This window comes from Scylla paramamosain, unplaced genomic scaffold, assembly GCF_035594125.1.
Source record: "Scylla paramamosain isolate STU-SP2022 unplaced genomic scaffold, ASM3559412v1 Contig5, whole genome shotgun sequence".
NCBI lineage: Eukaryota > Metazoa > Arthropoda > Malacostraca > Decapoda > Portunidae > Scylla > Scylla paramamosain.
In genome coordinates, this window is record NW_026973670.1 from 1,172,501 (window position 1) to 1,187,500 (window position 15,000).

The 15,000-nt window shown below is 43.8% G+C and overlaps 1 long non-coding RNA gene across 1 annotated transcript in view; it reads left to right on the plus strand.

Moving 5' to 3' along the window:
* The window catches only part of LOC135096638 (uncharacterized), a 2,396-nt gene extending 2,113 nt beyond the window's left edge, over positions 1 to 283 (plus strand). Inside the window, exon 2 of the long non-coding RNA XR_010264876.1 lies at positions 1 to 283. This exon is cut by the window's left edge and continues 48 nt beyond it. This is a non-coding gene — a long non-coding RNA (uncharacterized LOC135096638).
* Positions 284 to 15,000: the final 14,717 nt, after the last annotated feature.

The following is a 15,000-nucleotide window of genomic DNA, read 5'->3' on the forward strand; positions in this document are numbered from 1 at the left end:
GAGGCGTCCTTTGCCTCGCTCAAGTAGGATCTGCGGGGCTCACTGCACTGCCTGAGCCACGCTACCCAAGCTCTGCCCCTCCCTCGCCTTGCTTCCCCCGCCACTCAATGGTACACACTCACCAGTTGGCAGTGCACAGTCAATAGGGAACTTTACAGTATTGGGAATATTCATGAGTGGGGATAGGTGCAAATAATAATATGTAGGTTTGATTCACTCGTTTGTACATTGAGTGCCACGTTAAGTCTGATCAATTTTTGTAGCTTCGCTTGTTTTAAGTAAAGTTGTAAGAGCCTGTTAGGAATCTAGCGGTATTTGTCATCTTGTTACTTACCTACGTAATAACACACACACACACACACACACACACACACACACACACACACACACACCAAAACACAAAAAAATAATGCAAACTCCAAGAGGCTATCACATTAAAAACATACCACCATTTATATATATATATATATATATATATATATATATATATATATATATATATATATATATATATATATATATATATATATATGTAATGCCACCCCCCCCGGTTCCCCCCTCCTCCCTCCTCCTCACCGGTCCGATCAGAGCTCTAATGAGACGAGGCAAAGATCTTCACGGTGAAGAAGAAAAAAGAAGAGGAAGAGAGAAGAGGTGAAGCACGCACACACAATAGAAAAAAAGAAAACATTTTTGATTGGTAATGGTTCTCGCCTTCATCGTCATGGCCAGAGGGTAGGGAGAGGTTAATTATCACACAGTACCTACAGTGTGGCTTTATTAGGAGGAACGAAAAATATAAAAATAGCAAAAAAATAATTAAATGAATAATACTGATGGGATTCTTTGGGTTGACTGACCCACTATGACACTATCGAGTGGTTAATCTAGAAAAAAAAAAAAAAAAAAATAAGGCACTTGAAATTCTGGTATGGCATATACACTTATACTCCGTTACTTAACACTACGAATACACAAGAAAATAATTACTTTTATAACTCCTCAAGAGTACCATTGATTCTGGGCACCGTTATATCCCTAAATAGCGTCACAGCCTTCATCCATCACTTCTCTACGGCAATAATATTGCCCACAACACATTCACAGTAGATTATATTTGACTAAAGAAACATTACATGGCTAACACTTTCCCAAGACTCTGTGGCCTGTCTCCACGTGGGACCAACACCGGCTATTTTATCTGTTGCCAGAGGGAAGGGAGACGCCATTCTGTCAACACGTACTGTTACTATATCTTCACTCGAGACATGAATAATAAACATGAACACAGTAATATTCACTTCTAAATAAAAGAAAAATCAAATATTTCAGAGCTACGAGACCCACCTGTTGCCAGAGGGAAGGGAGACGCCATTCTGTGCTCTCCCCCTCAACACCCCCAGGCCTCTGAAGTTATTGGAACCTTAGCTAGTTCTCTCTCTCTCTTCTTTCACAAATAATTTTACTGAACCGTGAGTTTAAATAAAAATGCAGGAATAATTGGCTAGCAAGGTGAGCATATAAGCTGGACATTAGTTGAAGTTAATAATTGAATTCTAAATTACTAACATATTTTATAAGCTAGGGAATGACACCTTATGAGTTACTGGTAGGCTGACGCAACATGATGTAATCCTATTATTCGTATTACCACTGATTAGAGAAAAACACAGTTGAAATAAGTAAAGACTATTTATAACAAATGTTTCAAGACTTTTAAATCACTCCCACGAATACACGCCTTATAAATATACTTTTTCATATAATCACTAAACCTTTAATTCCCGCTATTATCCTCCTCTTCACCGCAAGCTACAAAACAAAACAATTATTGGGGACACTCAAACAAACACACAAATAATAAAATGACCGTTACATATATATATATATATATATATATATATATATATATATATATATATATATATATATATATATATATATATATATATATATATATATATATATATATATATATATATATATATATATATAAGAGCAGTAGTTGTTAGGACATGAAAAACTTCAAACGGCCAGTGGTTAATAAAACAAACTTCATCTGAAGAAATCGTCAAAGCTGTGGCTTGAAAACATCCGTAGCATCACTGAACTAACGATAATACCAGCATGGAAAACCTCAATTGCTAAGAAATAAGCAAAGATTGTGATGGGCAGGGAAAGAAAGGGAAAGATTATGAGTAATCTGAGACGCTGTAGCCTAGTGGTTCCTCTGTGCGCAGATAAAACAACAACAACAACAACAACAACAACAACAACAACAACAACAACAACAACATCAACTAAACACTTGCACCAAACAGTGACACTATTAAAATGAACAGGAACAAGGAGACAATTGAAATGTTGAGGCCAAGAGAAGAGTTGACAAGTGGTGATTGGAGACGCTGCATCCTGTTTGCTACTAGCTTCTCAATGCACAAATAATAAACAACGACTGAACAGATACGCAGAACATAGGGTGATCAGAAACACTGCAGCTTATTACCTTCCTTACTTCCTCTATGCGCAAGTAACAAGCAAATGACTGAACAAATACGCAAAATATGGGTTGACCAAAAACACTGCAGGCTGCTGCTAACCTTTCAGTTCCTCTATGCACAAATAATAAATAAACAAAACACATGCACACAAAATAGTGACTAGTACATTACCAACATCGACAGGAAGACACGGGGAAGAGCAGGGAGGGAATATGACGCCTTGAAGGTGACTGAGAGGCGATTCCAACACCCCGCGGCTCTCCACGGCACAGTCTACACCGCCGCCTCGCAGTTCTCACGACCACTGCACACAGTAATGTTACGGAGGCACAATTACCGGGGAAACTAACACACGGGCCGTCACCTTTACGTCACCACGAGATAATGGAGAGGCGACCAAAACTGAATGAGTATCTCAGTTCGTTCAGCAGTTTACAGCACACGGTATTGACACGGAAGCACAAGTACTAAGGAAACTAGTACGCGGCCGCCCGCTGTCTTGACGTAACCACGCGGCAGTGGCGAGGCGAGCAGGACTAAGGCGGCTGAGAGTTACAGATTCAGTGTCTCAGTTCGAAGGTTCCTTGTTTGGAGTATTGTTCACGCAGCTAAGCCAAATGTCCACGGTCTGACAGTGCGGGAAATATCTATACCATTCTTTAGTGTGTAGGAGGAGACGTGAATTAAAGATGAGGTGTAATATAAAATCTCCAGGGGACGTACTTATATTCAATGGCCTTTATTGTCACGTGAGACTCACCCGCGCTGACTCCAGTCATGCATTGAAGCCTTACGTTGCCAGACTCCACACGGAACATTAATCCTAGATGTCTGTGTGTGTGTGTGTGTGTGTGTGTGTGTGAGAGAGAGAGCATGATTTCTATTCGTATGATTTTTCTTTATCTTTTCTTTATTTTCTATCTATTTATATTTCTGTATTTGTTAATTGTTTGGGTGGGTATACAGTCAGTGCCACCACCACCACCACCACTGCGATTTGTGGCGCTGTGTTGCAGTCATTGTCATCATAATCATCATCATTCTCCTCATCTTTCTTTTCTTCTTCCTCCTCTTCTTCTTCCTCCTCGTTCTTATTTTCCTCTTCTTCATCATCATCATATTCTCTTCCTCTTCCGCCTCCTCATCATTAGAAATTTGTTCCTCTCCTCCTCTTCCTCCTCTTTCTCGTCCTCCTCCTCCTCCTCCTCCTCCTCCTCCTCTCTCTCTCTCTCATCTCCTCCTCACCATCATCATCACCATCATCATAATCTCCATCTTTCTCATCACAATCACCACAACCTTCTTCTCCTCTTCACCACCACCACCACCACCACCACCACCATCATAATCTATTTCCGGTAATACTGCAGTACAAATGTCTTCCAAACATCCTATACGCATCATCATTTTTGTCTATTCCAGGTCACCCGAGCAACACTTGTCTCTTCTCTCCAAGTGAAATGAATCTGTGAGCACTGCCTTGTTTTACCATCCTTTCGTTGACATTCTGCTTTCCTAACTGTCTGTATCACTGGCTCCGCGCTTACTGTGCCGTGCGTATGTCAACTTACTTCTTCAGTGCACTATCACCATCAAGAAGCGGGCTCAGGATTTGCTTAAAGGTCCCCATTTTTAAAAGGGAGATAAAAGAGAACGGCGGCTGTCTTGCATTAGAGAAAACGAAAAATTTTACTCAAACTTAAAAAAATAATTAAATTAATCTTCCAATACTATTTTAAACTGTTTAGGATAATGCAAGCGTCTCTTCTATTTTATCTATTATTTCGTGGTGTTTTGTACTATTAATTATCAGTTTTTTAGTGCAAGAAGTTCAAGAAAAGAGGAAAAAAACAAAAACACTATAGAGATAAGGACAATATGGTCGCTATTAACATGTATATTTACAGGACTTTCGATCCCCTGATTTCCAAGGCGTAGGCGGCGGCCATCTAGGAAACTGAAGGATTAGAGAAAACGTGATATTTTAACGCCAACTAAAGAAATACTGAATTGATCTAACTATGAATAACATATAATATTTTTACGATAGTGTTAACATTTACTGTTATATGAATCGACTTTAATTATTTATTGGCGTTAACATTACGTAAATTACACAAGCTTAATCTATGACAACATATATATAACGAAAAAAAAAAAAGAAAAATGACGTCTCCCTCAACACACACACACACACACACACACACACACACACACACCTTTATGTACGTATACTGTAGGAAATATTGTATTTTTTATTGGTTCCTCAGCAAATACAGTAGAAATGTTGTGTGTCTGCCAGTGGAGCCTTAAACACAGCCTTAAAAACACTCGTAACCTCAAGTAGAGCCCTTTAAAACAGAGCAGGTGTGGGTGTTGAAGAGATTACAAGTGTTGTGAATTATATACATTATTTTTAAGCAGCTTGGAAGGTTGCAGTGACGAAAGCTGTTGAAGACTGACAAAAAGACTGACCTGGATATTACTTGTTGTGTAATCTGTCGTAAGTGTAATTAAATAACTCGCCTCGCCAGCTTTGTGGTGTAATTGTCTTTGTAATTGTACGAATTATAGAGGAAATTACTATTACGAGTACGAGAGTTTATTATTATTATTATTATTATTATTATTATTATTATTATTATTATTATTATTATTATTATTATTATTATTATTATTCCACCTGCCCACAAAGTGACACCCACCCACCCAGCCACCCCCAATAGTCCACCAATCCAGCCACACCACCCAAACACATCCACCCACCCATCCACCTCCACCAGCCCACCCATCCACCACCCACTACACCAGATCCACCCACCCACCCACCACACACTCCCTACAGACACACCCACCCAATCTTCCATCAGTGAGTTGTTTGAAAATATTCTTATTATTACTGAGGCTTCAAATGTTATGATGTACCCGCTACTAATTCAACAATACGCCCACGCTCTCTCACGCACACGCACTCTCACGCCCACGCAGTCTCACACCCACGCACTCTCACGCCCACGCACGCACATGCACTCTCACGCCCACGTACACGCACTTTCACGCCCAAGCACGCACACGCACTCACGTAAGCACACGCACACACACACACACACACACACACACACACACACACACACACACACACAGCAATAAATACGAGTACTATGCTGATTATATTTCCTCTGCAAGGCATCAACCAGAAGTGAGGGTCATGCACCACTCACCACCACACACTCCCCAATGCATCTGCCACAAGCAAGGCCACACCACACACCACCACACACTCCCCAATGCATCTGCCACAAGCAAGGCCACACCACTCACCACCACACACTCCCCAATGCATCTGCCACAAGCAAGGCCACACCACACACCACCACACACTCCCCAATGCATCTGCCACAAGCAAGGCCACACCACTCACCACCACACACTCCCCAATGCATCTGCCACAAGCAAGGCCACACCACTCACCACCACACACTCCCCAATGCATCTGCCACAAGCAAGGCCACACCACACACCACCACACACTCCCCAATGCATCTGCCACAAGCAAGGCCACACCACACACCACCACACACTCCCCAATGCATCTGCCACAAGCAAGGCCACACCACACACCACCACACACTCCCCAATGCATCTGCCACAAGCAAGGCCACACCACACACAACCACACACTCCCCAATGCATCTGCCACAAGCAAGGCCACACCACACACCACCACACACTCCCCAATGCATCTGCCACAAGCAAGGCCACACCACTCACTACCACACACTCCCCAATGCATCTGCCACAAGCAAGGCCACACCACACACCACCACACACTCTTTTTCCTTACCATTCACCACAAGTAGGGAAACATTCTCACACACACACACACACACACACATACACACACACCTGGTGGACCCTCTGCCTCAAGGCCCCACAGCATCAGTTGAAGCAGTGGCACTCCTCAACTCCCTGGACGCACACCCCCATCCTCTGGTTCTAGCCATTCCAACTCACTTGCTGCATGTTGTTTTCCCTGAGGTTGCAAGATCACCTGTTAAGGAGAGCTAGTTGTGTCACTATATAATGAATGACAGCTGGCTACATGGTCTCCTTCGAGTAGTAGTAGTAGTAGTAGTAGTAGTAGTAGTAGTAGTAGTAGTAGTAGTAGTAGTAGTTGTTGTGGTAGTAGTAGTAGTAGTAATAGTAGTAGTAGATAAATAAATAGATAGATAAATGAATGAATAAATAATTAAAAAAGGAAAAAAGGAAGGAAGGAGAGAAAGAAGCAAAAGATGGTGTTTTAATTAATGTATCTGTGTGTGTTCATTATAACAGATGGAATGAATAATGAATTAAAAAGTGTGGCAAACATTTCCACTTGCTTCTACCGGCAGTGACAGGTTAGGTGAGGCCAGGTACATCTGCTGACACGACTGATAACAAAACACATCACTGGAAACGCGCAAGACAGCAGGTCATGACATACTCTTGATAGCCACAGAGAACGATTCATAAATGATTTCTAAGGACCTTAACAATGATCTTATTTTCATCCATCTATCCACAAGCTCACACCCACCCACCCACCCACCCACCCCCAATAGTCCACCAGTCCACCCACACACACCCAAACACATCCACCTCCACCAGCCCACCCATCCACCACCCACTACACCAGATCCACCCACCCACCCACCACACGCTCCTTACTGACCCATCCACCCACTCACCCCTCCTTACACCCATCCACCCACTAACCCACACACTTACACTAAATATGTGGACCTTTACACACACACACACACACACACACACACACACACACACACACACACACACACACACACACACACACACAGCTTGCGCCATGCTGGGCTGACAGGCGGAAGTGCAACAGATGCCTCAAAGTTATCAGAGGACAAGTCACTTCCTTTGACATTGCTGCCCCCTCCTCTCTCTCTCTCTCTCTCTCTCTCTCTCTCTCTCTCTCTCTCTCTCTCTCTCTCTCTCTCTCTCTCTCTCTCTCTCTCTCGTGTGTGTGTGTGTGTGTGTGTGTGTGTGTGTGTGTGTGTGTGTGTGTGTGTGTGTGTTTGTTTGTTTGTTTGTCTACTTGTCTGTCTGTCTGTCTGTCTGTTTATTTAATCTCTCTCTCTCTCTCTCTCTCTCTCTCTCTCTCTCTCTCTCTCTCTCTCTCTCTCTCTCTCTCTCTCTCTCTCTCTCTCTCTCTCTCTCTCTCTCTCTCTCTCTCTCGTTTGTGTTTGTGCGTGTTTGTGTGTTTAGTGGTGGTACTACTACTACTACTACTACTACCACTACTACTAGTGCTACTACTACTGCTACTACTACTGCTACTTCTACTACTACTACTACTACTACTACTACTACTACTACTACTACTACTACTGCTACTACTACAACTATTACTACTACTACTACTACTAACACCACTACTACTACTACTACTACTACTACTACTACTACTACTACTACTACTACTATTACTACTACTACTATTACTACTACTACTACTACTATTACTACTACTACTGCTGCTACTACTACTACTACTACTACTACTACTACTACTACTACTACTTTTTTTCTACTACTACTACCTCCACCCCATGTTTATTGATGTGTCAATTAGGGCTCCATTACTTGGAGGTCATTAGCCCCAGCTCCCGCTAATGACTGTGGCATCCAACCATATCTAATACTCTATAATATACACATTAGTTGTTAACTATAAATTCATTCTACCTCTACTCTATCTACTCTTATACTACTACTACTACTACTACTACCACTACTACTACTACTACCACTACTACTACTACTACTACTACTATTACTACTACTGCTACTACTACCACTACTAACACCACTACTACTACTACTACTACTACTACTACTACTACTACTACTACTACTACTACTACTACTACTACTAATAATAATAATGCTACTACTACTACTACTGCTGTTACTACTACTACTACTACTACTACTACTACTACTACTACTACTACTGCTTCTACTACTACCACTTCTAACACCACTACTACTACTACTACTACTACTACTACTACTACTACTACTACTGCTTCTACTACTACCACTTCTAACACCACTACTACTACTACTACTACTACTACTACTACTACTACTACTACTACTACTACTACTACTACTACCACTACTACTACTACGGCTGCGTTTCCACAAGCGCATGGAATCGAATCAATTCAATGAGAATCATCCCAATTCATGATTCGTCATGATTCGATGCGTTAAATTGAATGGAATCGTTTCCACCAAGCGAATGGAGTCAATTCAAATCATGGAGATTCATGGCGATTCAGAATGACTGATGCGCGCGGTCCCATTTTTTCATGAGTGAAGGCGAGTCAGCCGAGCAGGAAGCATCATGCATGTGGAACTCCTCATCAGTTTAGTGCAAGAACGACGTGCTGTTTATGATCCTAGTGATCCTATGCACCGTAATCGTGATGTAATTGCTGCATTATGGACTGATATTGCTACAGAAATGAAATGCAAAGGTAAGTTTAACAGTTTTTATTGAACTATTATAGCTGCTATTACAGTAGAAATTACATGTACTGCACTGAACTATAGAAGGGATTGCTGTACTAGCTACGGTTACTGGACTGGCCAACACCAACATCCATCTCATACTACACCATCACCGTATGCTACTGATACTACTTCTTCTCAGTTCACTTATCTGTCAAAGGTATCTTTTCACTTGGAGGACATAACAGTTTTTTTTTTAAGTTGGAGGACATAACAGTTATGTGACACATTTAAAAAGTAGACAGTACACCCTACAGTTGCCAAATAAAAATATAAAACCATATCCATAATGCTTTCTGTTGTCATTTTTTTAATATGCAGAATAATATTGCCTAGTACAGCAATTCCCTCTATAGATCAGCGCAATACATGTAATTTGTACTGTAACAGAAGCCTAAGAGGTAAATATAAACTGTTAAACCTACCCTTGCATCCATTTCTGTAGCAATATTATATCCATAACCAGACATAAAGCATGTCTATATTTTTTAAATAATTTACAGCTACCTTAAACACTCGATCAATCTATTAGTGGAATTGTTTTAAATAATACAGTTAGGTTAGGAAAATGGCCCGTCTTTCTTCAGGTGGAATTGCAAGACGGTAATTGGTATATTCTGCTTCTTGATGGAGGGTCCCATCAACTCAACCAACATCTTCAATTGTTCTGTGGTCATCCTAAAGAAGTCATAAAACTTCTCCGGATTATTGACCAAATCTGGGAACAAATGTCCAAAGCTCCCAAATTCAACTCTTCTAGAATTGATTGGATGCAGCCATATTCGTTGCCTCCGCCTCCGTCTACGCTTTCTCAGCCACAGCAACAATGCTATTTCTGCAACAGCAAAGACGTCCATACTCCTCGAAGGCTGCCTTGCTACTGAATGATGTGTTAATCAGATTCAGTCGGTTGGAACTATACCGATTCAAAATGACTCGAGTCAAATGATTCTCCATCAATTGAATCGATTCCATTCGCTTGGTGTAAACGCAGCCTTCTACTACTACTACTACTACTACTACTACTACTACTACTACTACTACTACTACTACTACTACTACTACTACTACTACTTCTACTACTACTACTACTACACTCAGTATATCACAGTAAAGCGGAAACAATTATTTCTCAGATTAGAGGGAGAGAGAGAGAGAGAGAGAGAGAGAGAGAGAGAGAGAGAGAGAGAGAGAGAGAGAGAGAGAGAGAGAGAGATGGGAAAAGTGAAACTCTCTCTCCAGTGGAGGTGGAGTGAAACTATTTCCATGGCAGCGCTGGGTGGAGGGAGTGGTGGGTGGGGAGGAGCCTTCTGCTGTGCTGTCCTGTCTCTCTTCCCTGTAGCTAGTTAGAAGTAGTTACCAAACAGCCTTGCAAGGACTAAAAGGTCTGTTGCTGTTTGGCTTTCCTTTGTATTCCTTTGTATTCTCCTCCTCTTCCTCCTCCTCCTCTTACTCCTCCTTTTCCTCCTCCTCCTCCTCCTCCTCCTGTTACTCCTCCTCCTCCTCATTTTCCTCCTCACCAATAATTAATAAAATAAAGATGAATACAAGTAATACCATAATTAAACACAATATTTCATGACATGGGAAGCCAAACAATAAATAAATAAGTAAACAAAACTGACAAATGAAACAACAACAACAACAACAACAACAACAACAACAACAACAACAACAACAAAGCTAACAAAAGATAAATAACAGGATTAAATCACCACGGATATATTTATATTTATTTATTTATTTATTTGTTTGTTTATTTATTACAGAGAAGGTTACAAAAAATAATAATTACAAGAAGAAGGAAGAAAGAGAGAAATATGAATAAAAGGAAAAAAAGAAAGAGATGGAAGAACAACAAGAACAAAGAGAGGAGGAGGAGGAGGAGGAGGAGGAGGAGGAGGAGGAGGAGGAGGAGGAGGAAGAAAGAGAGAAATATGAATAAAAGGAAAAAAGAAAGAGGAGGAAGAACAACAATAACAAAGAGAGGAGGAGGAGGAGGAGGAGGAGGAGGAGGAGGAGGAGGAAGAGATGATGAAGAAAAAGAGAAACATATTAACAACAAAATACTAAAAAAAAGAAAAAAAAAAGCAGGATAAATAACAATAACAATGACAAGAAGAAGAAGAAGAAGAAGAAGAAGAAGAAGAAGAAGAAGTAAAGCAGACTGTTTGATAAGGAGAGAGTAAGGAAAGAAGCGATTGGTGATGAGTGGCAGGAATGTAAACCTTTGAACCTTGTGTCAAGTCTCGTTAACCTAACAAGACAAGTCAGGTGAGGTGCAACAAGCCAGTAGGCCTACACGTGGCAGTCCCTGTGTGAAATATACCTGCCTATTTCCAGCTGTCCTCCCCATCCATCACCCCGTCTAATCTTCTCTCAAAGCTCCCTAAGACTCGCCACTAACAGCCTGCTGATTGCTGAGTCCGTTCCACTCATCTGCCACTCTGTTGAGAACCAATTTCTTCAAGCATGAACCCGTTATTTCTTGTTCTGTCCTGGTTACTCATCCTGAGAATTTTGCTTACGTCTCCCTTGTTGTTACCCTTATACCACTTAAAGACTTCCATCAGGTCCCCTCTTAACCTACGTCTCTCTAAACAATGTAAATTTAACGGCTTCAGTCTCGCCTCGTAATTGAGTGATCCGCGCCAAGGGTAAAGTCACTGTACGGTGATATTCCAAGCTGGGCAGTGATCTGAACCTCCAGTGCTCCCTCCAGGTTCAGATTTCTCCCTTTAGGTTCTCTTTTCCCGCTATAAACAAAACAAGATATCCGAAGTTGACTGCCTCACTGTATGAAAAAGTCGTATACGACAACGCATTCTGTTTTCATGCAGACGTGAGAAGTGACCTTGTATGATACGAAACGCCTTTGTTGACTGCAAGTTTATTGAGATCTCCATGACAGAGAGTCCGCTGGGATTAAATGATGAAATAATTTGATTCTCTTGAGTGATGTGAACCTGAGTTTAAATTTATACCCCGACATTGTCACGACACTTCCCTTTGTAAGTTGACGTAACTCTTCATTTTGAAATCAGTGTAGGTCCTGCAGCGTTCCTGGATCCGTGCAGCAGCAGGTCCAGGCCACTCCCTTCAAGTGCCTCACCAGAGCGGTATGAGCCTGGCTGGAAGTCACTCCCCCTCACCTGCCTCTCTTCATCCCCTCCACCTTCAGAACATTCCCTCATTTTTTTCTTACAAAGAAAGTCACAAAACAATAACTGCTAAGTTGATTGCCTTCATTACATGAAAAGGTTTGATACCATTGTTTTATCCTCATTTGATAAGGCATTGTTTTATCCTCATGCGCATGTTAGGAAAAGTGACAGGTTATAAGCACCAGAACATAACTTCTCTGCTGATTATGAGCTGAAGAGAGAGACTCTCCATGAAGGGAAGTCCTCTGGGATTTAAAAGATTGACTGGGATGCAGTTTGACTATTTTATTGCAAAGACAAAAGCATCTGACAGATCACATGTCATTGCTCCTCATACAAACACATCGCAAATTCCTGTTGTTCAGAATCCTTTGAGACACACACACACACACACACTAAGAACACAAATAAGATGTTCCTGGCGGTTAGTTGGCAGCAGTGCTACCTAACTGGGGAGCCACACACAGTGAGTCATATGACAGCCAGCTTCTTGCACCCTCTTGTCCTCCTCCGTATGGATCACAATGGGCGTGTTGAGCAGGCAAGCTGCACCACCAATCTCTGCATCCGCTGCCCACACAGCATGAGCATGAGTTGATACGGTTGTTGCTCACGTGTCCTTCCTTCCCTGTCCTTCTGCCCTATATTATTTTCCAAGTGAGACTTGTGTTGCTGATTCAAGGTCAGCAACACACTGCAGCTGCTCCTGAAGGGAGGATGCATCCAAGTCACAATCAGATGCTTCACTGAGGCGTCTACACACCGAATAGCCTGGCTGGATGGACTTCAACAGGTAGCAGCACGGCAGGGCGACCATGCATCAAATTAAATGCACAAAACCCTCTTCATTTCTTCTTGCTTGTGATGAAAGCAAACACCACACCAGGCAGATCCCCCGGCCATCGAGCCTTCACCCCCACTCACACCTCCGGCAGGGATGCCTGGACTGTCCGGCTGCTTCGCTCAGCTGAACCGTTGGCTTGGGATGCCATCCACTGGTGATCCGCTGCTGCTCCACACCCAGACCACGCAGCTGCCTCGACACATTGTTCACAACTGTCGACCCTGCTCAGTGATCTGGACAGCTGCTGGCACGCCATGGCGACATACGGTCTCACAGATGAAGACAGCTACACTTCTGGCAGTCTTGTCCTTCAGCGGTTGTGCTTCATTCAGTCCGTTTGGTGAAGTAGTCCTCCATGATCGCCACGCAGACACAGCCCTCCTGTGATGGCGTCAAGCGTGGACACGTCTTTGCCAACTTATTTCCATGGTTTTGTGGGGGGGAGGGGTGGGTGCAGAGTGCAGGGCCGGTGACGTCTTCTGGAACCAACACCAGCCTTGTTGTGGTAGCGATCACGTGCTGCTGGCTACTTCTTCACATCAGCTGTAACACCAGGCCACCAAAATCTGTGCTGTAATCTACTCACATAACTAAAATGCACTCAGTTATACTGACTAAAGATGCTGTGAATGATTGAATCACTGAATGTGCAGTGCCCGCGCGCACGCGCAGTGCTCGTGAGCCTCCGCCACGGGTGTGGAGAGGCGACTGTGACCGCGGTGGGCCGGTGGAAGCCCCTGTAATCAAAGGGTGCTTGACGGGCCGTCATTCTGTTCCCGCTACCCGTCATTACCTCACAAATACTCAGTCGACCTCACCGCAATAGAAAGTGAGGCTTCAGTTCATTAGGTAATCGTGCAGGAGGAGAAGGTTTTGAAGGCCCGCCGCACCGTCACGGCGCAGTCAGTTCGCACACGCCAGGCTCAGTGTGCCGCGGCAAGCTTCAGCGCCCGCCTGTTGGTGTGGACGGTGCGGCGGTGTGTGAACCTCTGGTGTTGTGTTACACGTGTCCCCACGTGTAACACAACACGGTGCGTGACACGGGAGTGGCGTGTGGTGGTGACCGGCGCGGCGGTGAGGGATGGACGTGGTGGTGCAGGGCGGTGAAGTGCTGCAGCAGTTCTGTACAGGCGGCGGTGAGGCAGCGGGCAGGGCGGCGTGGGGACGTGACGTGACGTGACGTGACGCAGGCGGCACGTGAAGGTGCTGCTGAGGAGTGTATGGTGGTGGTGGTGGTGGTGGAGGTGCTGGTGATGGGTGTGTCGCCTGTGGTGGTGGCGGTGGTGATGGTGGGTGTGTTGGCTGTGATGGTGGTGGTGGTGGTCGTGGCCGCGGCTCGTGCGTCACGCCAGGCAAGCCGTGAGCCCTGCCCGCCATCTTGCAGCTGGGCCTTGGCCTGGCCCGCGGCGGCGCTCGCTCTCCAAGACGAGGCAACACAGGACCACTCCTGCCCGGCAACCTGCCACGCCTTCTGCAGGGTGAGTGTACCGTGTGTGTGTGTGTGTGTGTGTGTGTGTGTGTAGAAATGTGAGAGATATGGAAATAACCTTGTAGACTGCGAGTGTTTTGTTTGTGGACGAAGTGTGACGCTTTTTCAAGTGGTGACTTGCGCAGTGAAGGAACCAGCGGTGAACTTAATGAACTGAACGAGTCTGAACCTAACCTCTCCCAAGGTGACCCACGGTGACCCAAGGTGACCCAAGGTGACGCAGCTCTCAAATGAAAACGGTGATGTTATTTGAGCAGCATCACCAGTGTGTGCACGACGGCACCTGCTTACCACGCCGTACTGAGCAAAGGGAGTGGTGAAGGAAAACACCGGTGTTCTTACCTGGCAGGCCTACCTGGCGGGCTTCTCACTCCCAGTGATCAGCAGCCAAGGGCGACGGTTTCAGGG